General features: G+C 44.7%; 1 pseudogene; it reads right to left on the bottom strand.

Moving 5' to 3' along the window:
• Positions 1–6,842, bottom strand: part of LOC143282219 (uncharacterized) — a 95,507-nt pseudogene extending 88,665 nt beyond the window's left edge.
• Positions 6,843–7,500: the final 658 nt, after the last annotated feature.

The following is a 7,500-nucleotide window of genomic DNA, read 5'->3' as shown; positions in this document are numbered from 1 at the left end:
AAAAAGTGTTGTTATTTGCAGTTCTACAGACACACGTGTAGGCCACCAGTACATAGACAGCAGCATGGCAGAAACATATATGTGCGAGCGAAGCACGCATGCCAAGATGCATGCGGTATATGCACGCGAGCGCGAGTGTGTGCATACTGACACACATTACTTACTGCCTATTATGTATGTCCCCAGGTATGCAGGGGCAGCTATGAAGATCGCCACTCTTGTCTCTTTTGGGCCAGTCCCTGAATAGTATCCTATTTGTATTTGTATTGTATTTGTATTTCTTTTTATCACAACAGATTTCGCTGTGTGAAATTCGGGCTGCTCTCCCCAGGGAAAGTGCGTCGCTATACTCCAGCGCCACCCATTTTTTTCCTGCATGCAGTTTTATTTGTTTTTCCTATCGAAGTGGATTTTTTCTACAGAATTTTGCCAGGAACAACCCTTTTGTTGCCGTGGGTTCTTTTACGTGCGCTAAGTGCATGCTGCAAATTGGGACCTCGGTTTATCGTCTCAACCGAATAACTAGCGTCCAGACCACCACTCAAGGTCTAGTGGAGGGGGAGAAAATATCGGCGGCTGAGCCGTGATTCGAACCAGCGCGCTCAGATTCTCTTGCTTCCTAGGCGGGCGCGTTACCTCTAGGCTATCACTCCACAATGTTGCTGAAAAACGAATTGTGTTCTCTTGCCTGTGATGAAGAATGTGTGGAGAAACCAGTCCCAGGTCGTCTGCAAAGTCCACATCTTATCGTCCAGTGCTGAGAGGAGAGTCCATCCGATACCTTTTGCTTGATCTTCAGTTGTTCTTCACATCAGCCAGTCAATGGCCATATTTATTGAAGAGTAGTGCTGACATAACGCATCCTTGCCTCACCCCTGTCTCTTCTCTTCGAAGCTGTGTTCACCGTTTCCTACTTTGATGAATGTGATGTTGGTGAAAAAGCTGTCTATGAGAAGGACGATCTGCTGTGGGATCACGATCATAAGCTCTGAAGGGGCGCCATCGGAACTCCCATCGCATGCTGTGAAAGGCTTTCTGGCTGTGTGTGTGTGTGTGTGTGTGTGTGTGTGTGTGTGTGTGTGTGTGTGTGTGTGTGTGTGTGTGTGTGTGTGTGTGTGTGTGTGTGTGTGTGTGTGTGTGTGTGTGTGTGTGTGTGTGTGTGTGTGTGTGTGTGTGTGGATCCATAAAAAAAAACAAAGTATGGAATGGAGCGACTTAAGTACTTTAGAAAATGCTTGAAAAAGAATATATCTATGATATTATATTCGCGCTTACAGACGAGTACCGTAATTCATCAACCATATGCAGACACTTTTGCTTCCCCCCTTTTTTTTTTTACCCCAAAGAAGATGTGGTGTAGTAGTGTATCAGCTTTTGACACCTCCTTGAAACTGAAACTGATGTTGACCGACAGCACGTTGTTTCAAAGCCGTGTGCTATCAGCTGTCTGTGTGTCTGCCTACCAGCCTGTCTATTTGTCTCTATCTGTCTCTCTGTCTCTGTCTCAGTCTCCCTCTCTCGCCATTCTCTCACCCCCATCTCTCCCTCTCTCTCTCTCTCTCTCTTCCTCTTTTGGTGTGAAAAAAGATGGTCATTCATCAAAATTTGAAAGGCTAATTTCGAACTTTCATAGAAAACAAATGAGATGTCACACAAAATAAAACAATGTTTGGAAAACCTTTGTCCCTTGAACCTGAAAATAGCTTGCTGACTTGTTCAAGATTAATGGCTTGATATTTTTGCATAATTAGGACAAACATTATTTCTATCTATCTATCTATCTATATCTCTATATATCTTTCTCTCTATCTATCCATCTATCTATTTTGAAAACTTATCAATTTCTTTCTTTCCTTAATCAATCTGGTTATCAACCCTCTTTCTCCGAAAGATATATATATATATATATATATATATATATATATATATATATATTCTTCTACTGACCACATCTGTCAACTATATCTATTGACCACATTTCCATACGAGTTGTCGAATGATAATAAACATGTAAACGCACTTTCAAGTCAGCATTCTACTTTATTCATCTAGAACTTACTTGTACTATACGTCCCTTGATAATGTAGCAGCAGTAAACGCTATCCCCAGTCATTGAGCTCTTTTACCTTCCTGCTGCTCTTTGGTTCTGTTGGATTTCAGCTACATTCCCTCACAACTGCATCGTTTATATTTTAAAAAGAAAATAAAAAGACGAAAAAAAAGAAGACATTTGGCTACAGTCCCACCCCAACTGGCTATGGTCTCAGACCAATTATAGACTACTACTACTCCCACTACTACTGCTATACTCATCCTACAAATATAACAACAAGAATAGAAACAATACTACTACTGCTACTACAACGACGACGACTACTACTACTATTAACGCGCTGTACACCACTCACACAACTCATAATAATAATAATAATAATAATAATGGATACTTATATAGCACACTATCCAGAAATCTGCTCTAGGTGCTTTACAAAAACGCTTTTGATAACATAAAACATTATATCTATGTTACATACACACACCAAAATGTGACCACACACACACACGCGCGCGCACGCGCACGCACGCACACACACACACACACACTGCATACATACATTTTAACATACATGTGTATCTAACAGCTACCCTAACACATACGCACACATAGGCAGGCACAAACTTACATAGACACACGCACACACAATACACATTCATATACATGCATGTAGTTGTGGACCTGCCACAATTGAACTTATTGCTGAGGGAAAAGGTGAGTTTTGAGACGAGATTTAAAAGATGCGAGGGAATCAGAATGACATGCACAATAACAATACACACTCATAAACATCGACCACCACCACCACCACCGACACGACTACCCCAACTCCATTCCCCTCCCCTACACACAGAGAGGCAATACAATATATATATATATATATAATGTATCTATCTATCTCTCTGTCTCTCTGTCTCTCTCTCTGTCTCTCTCTCTCTCTCTCTGTCTCTCTCTCTCTCTCTCTCTCTCTCTCTCTCTATATATATATATATATATATATATATATATAATTGCTAAGAGAAATCTTGGAAAAATGAATACGTCTTGGTAATGATTTTGAATTCACGCAGATGTTCAGCATCAGTTTCAGTTTTCAAACAGTGTGTTTCAACTGTGTTCAGTCTGGGCACCGTGACAGTTCAGCCATCTTTCCCTGAACAAGAAAACGGTCTTCCCGGTGTATTAGTCTCAAACTACTACCACCACCACCACCACCCATTCTGGGTTTTAGCCCGGGGGTCAGTTGTGGCTTGCCATGTTGGAAACTGCCCCACTTTCTACAGATTTTAATCAAGGTATTGAAAAAAAGGAATGACGTGGGTCGCACTTTACTGATACCCCCGTTTGTTGCTGTGGGTTCTTTTACGTGCGCTAAGAGATGCCTACGAAAGATCCTCGGCATAAAGTGGCAAGACAGGGTATCCATCCTCCAGGTCCTAGAGAGGAGCGGCCTGCCCAGCATCGAAAGCCTGCTGATCCAGTGCCAGCTACGCTGGACAGGACACGTTGTCCGCATGACAGACAGCAGGATCCTGAAGATGCTTTTGTATGGCCAGCTGAAGGAAGGCGACCGCGAACTTGGAAGACCGTGCAAGCGCTTCAAGGACACCTTGAAGACAAACCTCAAAGCCTGTGACATAGACACTGCTTTCTGGGAAACTGATGCCCTTGACCGCTCTCGCTGGAGGATGCTGTGCTCTAGTGGCATAAAGACGTTTGAAAACAAGAGAACGCTGGCCAGTAAGGAGAAGCGTGAGTGAAGGAAGCAGGGCTCAACTTCTGGAGACGTTTTCCCTTGCAACACCTGTGGGAAGTGCTGCGCATCCAGAATCGGCCTCTTCTCCCATATGAGGACACACACCGACAGATAAGCCTGCCTGCCTACTCGTCCGTCGGTCCGACGGGAGACTCCATTATTATTAAGTGTATGCTGCACGCGGGAACTCGGTTTATCGTCTCATCAGTCCGAATGACTCGCGTCCAGACCACTACTCAAGGTCTAGTGGAGGAGTGAGAACATACTGGCGACTATGGGATTCGAGCCAGTGTGCTCAGATTCTCTCGCTTTCTATGCGGACGCGTTACTACAAGGCCAACACTCTACTTGACGTTGAGAACTTCTTCTTCTTCGTTCGCGGGCTGCAACTCCCACGTTCACTCGTATGTACACGAGTGGGCTTTTACGTGTATGACCATTTTTACCCCGCCATGTAGGCAGCCATACTCCGTTTTCGGGAGTGCGCATGCTAGGTATGTACTTGTTTCCATAGCCCACCGAAAGCTAACATAGATTACAGGATCTTTAACGTGTGTATTTGATCGTCTGCTTGCGTGTATACTCACGAAAGTGGTTCAGGCACGGAGCAGGTCTGCACATAAGTTGACCTGGGAGATCGGAAAAAAATCTACACACCCTTTACCCACCAGGCACCGCTGAATTACCGAGATTCGAACCCGGGACCCTAAAATTGAAAGTCCAACGCTTTAATTAACCACTCGGCTATTGCGCCCGTCGACGTCGAGGTGAAAAGCAACAACAAAGCAACGGGAGTTTCCGCCTCTGTTTCCGTCCCTCACAGGTCATCACACTCTGATGGGTTCTTTCCTTCGGTTTTTTGTTTGTTTGTTTGTTTGTTTGTTTGTTTGTTGTTTCTTCTTCTTCTTCTTCTTTTCTTTTTTTTTTTTTTTTTTTTTTTTAACCACTGCTTCCAATCTGTTTTGCATTATTGTCTTTAGAGCCGCGCCTGGCTACAGGTTTTGGCCACGGCCAAATGGCCGTTTTCCAAACCGTTTCTTCTTCTCCCTTTACTTTTCCCCCAGGCCATTTAATCTTGTCCCTATCTACTAACTTTGCCCCCCCCCGCCCCCCCACACCCTACCCCCCAGCCAACCCTCCCCTCCCGCGTCCCCTCCTCCCCTCCCGGAACACCCCCTTCCCCCCCACCCCCCAACCCGCCATTCCCACTCTCTCTCCACCTCCACCCCTCCACCTACTCCTACTCCTTCCATCTCTGAAACCATCTGTTGTGCAGTATCTCTTTTACTGTAATGTCAAGGGAGGGGGGTGGACGGGGGATGGGGGTGGGGGCAGGAGGAAGGGGGGGCTACCCCCTCCGTATTCCCATCCTTTGGACACTCTTCCACCTACCTTCCCCCCCCCCCCCCCCCCTATCCCCGCACCCTCTCCCCCACCCTTCCACTTTTATTTCCAGACCAGTCGTACCTCACAGCAGTCCAGTTTAACGTTACAGTTCTCAGCCTGTGTGTAGCTCTGGACACACATCTCAGTGTTTCTGATAGTGGCGGATTGCCCTTTTTTTTTTCGATATCACCCCGATTCGCCTATTACCGCCGGCTTCGCCCATCATTGAATAGGTGATTCCAATTCGCCTAACAAAACAGAATTGAATTAACATAATCTAATAAGAGATTTGCGACACTTTGGCACTTTGTCATTAGCTTAAAGTACATGTGACAGGGGGGTAATGTGCCTTTTCTTTAAGTCGTTCGTCTTCAAGGTTTGGACAGTACACAGAAAACAGAGAGAGAGGGATAAAGAGAGAGAGAGGGAGAGAGAGACACAGAGAGAGGGAGAGAGAGACAGAGAGGGGAGAGAGAGAGAGGGAGAGAAAGGGAGAGAGAGGGGGGAGAGAGGGAGAGAGAGGGACAAAGAAAGAGGGACAAAGAGAGAGACAGAGAGAGAGAGGAGAGAGAGAGAGAGAGAGAGAGAGAGAGAGAGAGAGAGAGAGAGACGAAAGTGGCACAATCAAGAACAGGCAAGTCCATTTTTCTCCTCCATTTTTTTCCCCTCTCCTCTAGCCATGCGGTACTATTTTCCCCACAAAGCTGCACATCTTGTCAAATTGGCTATATATATATATATATATATATATATATATATATATATATATATATATATATAAGAAAGAAAGCTGTGCCTAAGCAGACTGCATGACTGGATCTTTATTTGTCCAACAATGACGCAAACACATTAAAGAAAAGTACTCAATAAAAACAGTTGCAACAGCTTTTCCCGATTTCATCACCTGAACTCTGTGAAGAACGATCCAGCATGACGCCGCATATAACTGTTCACCAGATTCTTCAAACTCTGTGAAGAACCATTATGACGCCGCATATAACTGTTCACCAGATTCTTCAAACTCTGTGAAGAACCATTATGACGCCGCATATAACTGTTCACCAGATTCTTCAAACTCTGTGAAGAACCATTATGACGCCGCATATAACTGTTCACCAGATTCTTCAAAGTCAGTCGGATGTGTCTGGGTCTTTGCGAACTGGTTTCCTCCCTCTATTCTGCAACAACCCTAACTTAGCTCACAGTAAACCAAACGACCGGCTATGTTGTCAATCTGCCGTTTTATTGCTGTGCAGCGAGTGAAACGAAAACCTCCACCGTGAAATTGCTGTCAGTCGCAGCAGAACTTGTGAACTTGTTGTTGTGTGCGGTGGTTGGAAGAGGTATACAGATATATCGATCTATGTTTGGTTTCGATACACGAAGCTCTTTTTTTTTTTTTTTAATTTACCCTTTGTTGATAGTGTGGGACCCTGCTAGTGATCCGTGTTCAGACAATCAGCAACAAGCAACATGATCCGTGTAGAGACGATCAGCAACATGATCCGTGTAGAGACGATCAGCATCATGATCCCTGTAGAGACGATCAGCAACATGATCCCTGTAGAGACGATCAGCAACAAGCAACATGATCGGAGTAGAGACGATCAGCAACATGATCCGTGTAGAGACGATCAGCAACATGATCCCTGGAGAGACGATCAGCAACAAGCAACATGATCGGAGTAGAGACGATCAGCAACATGATCCCTGGAGAGACGATCAGCAACATGATCCCTGGAGAGACGATCAGCAACATGATCCCTGGAGAGACGATCAGCAACAAGCAACATGATCGGAGTAGAGACGATCAGCAACATGATTCCTGATAATTAGCAACGTGATCCGTGTAGAGACGATCAGCAAGAGATTAAAGATTGAAAAGGCTATGCCAGTCTTGAATAAAAAAAAAAAGAAGAAGCTAATTTTGTGTTTGCACATTTCTTCTGTCTTTGCTGCTGTGTGCACATGTCAGATAATCGGTATAAGGACAGAGCCAGGCGCTTCCTTTTTATGACGAAGTGTCTGGGTTTGTTCCAATGTACCTTTTATTTACCGGTGTGCTAGCTGAATCGGTAGCGTAAGCAGCACTGACTTGAAGTTGTGTACCTTGTGTATGGAGAGAGTTACCACTCTTTACTATTTGTTAATCATTTGATCTCCTGGCCTTGATCTTCTGGCCTCATTGTTTATCAGTTTTAAGGGGCTATAAACCCTGCATTCTTTTCAGACCTTTCAACCCTGACGTTGTTTGCTGAAGTCTCTCTCTCTCTCTCTCTCTCTCTCTCTCTCTCTCTCTCTC

Source organism: Babylonia areolata, chromosome 5 (assembly GCF_041734735.1).
Source record: "Babylonia areolata isolate BAREFJ2019XMU chromosome 5, ASM4173473v1, whole genome shotgun sequence".
Lineage (NCBI taxonomy): Eukaryota > Metazoa > Mollusca > Gastropoda > Neogastropoda > Buccinidae > Babylonia > Babylonia areolata.
The sequence above is the reverse complement of the archived record's forward strand: the minus strand, read 5'-3'. Positions and strand labels throughout refer to the sequence as shown.